Below are 906 nucleotides of genomic sequence, written 5' to 3' on the forward strand. Positions count from 1 at the left end.
GAAGCTTAAAGGACCTCATTTTGCTGTAGCCCCAGGCGTCAGTTCAGTGAGCCTGGTCAGTTCAGTGAGCCAGCAGAACAGCTTCGCTCTGCCAAAAGCTCTTTTTCCTTGATTAGGTTGAGAGGTCAGTGACGCAGTTTTTTTGTCTTCTGCAGTGAGGGAAGTTGGGTTACATTTTATCACCTCTTTAAGGAACCTGACTGCTGCAGTAGTCAAGGCTGGAGGCTTAAGCAGGGAGCATTGACCCTTCCTCTACCATCAGGCACCTGTTTATTCGTATCTCTACCTCATAGGCTTGTTTTTCTCTTGCTACTGTAACAATCAGGAGCAAAAAGTGTGTGCAGTGGATAGTTTTTGCTGTATGTTTTCTGAGCTCTAGTTTCCCCTGTGTCTCCCATTCAGCTCCGGCACTGAGAGCTACGTGTGCTGTTCTGAGATTGCTGTAATGCATGCGAAACAATTTGCTACTTGTGATGCCTAAAGGGAAGGGAAATACTGCTTCTTCTGCGTCCTGCTCATCCACTCTGCTCCTTGTCAGAGATGTGTCTTGGTTTTTACTGAGCTCAGTTGTGCTGTCAGGTTCTTTTCTGCTCAGTGAAGGAAAACAGTGCCTATGCTGTACCTCACCCGCTGTCCAGGGGTTTTCCCTTCCCTAGTTCTCTGCTGTCCCTCTCACCACTGATTTCCTCTTTGCCACACCACAATCCTCTCTATGCTCCCATTATCACTCCTTGGATCTTATCCTCAGGTGTTATTAATGCTTCTTCTCTCCTTGGTTTCCTAGTTGTTTGGTTTCCAATTCTTCTTGCCGTTTGGTTTAATCTCTTGACTTTGTGCTTGGTGTTCTTCCCTATCACACAGCTGTCCCTGCGGCCACAGTGAGCTGTCACCATTTGTTCTCTTTCC

Source organism: Acanthisitta chloris, unplaced genomic scaffold (assembly GCF_000695815.1).
Source record: "Acanthisitta chloris isolate BGI_N310 unplaced genomic scaffold, ASM69581v1 scaffold8481, whole genome shotgun sequence".
In the NCBI taxonomy this organism is placed as follows: Eukaryota; Metazoa; Chordata; class Aves; order Passeriformes; family Acanthisittidae; genus Acanthisitta; species Acanthisitta chloris.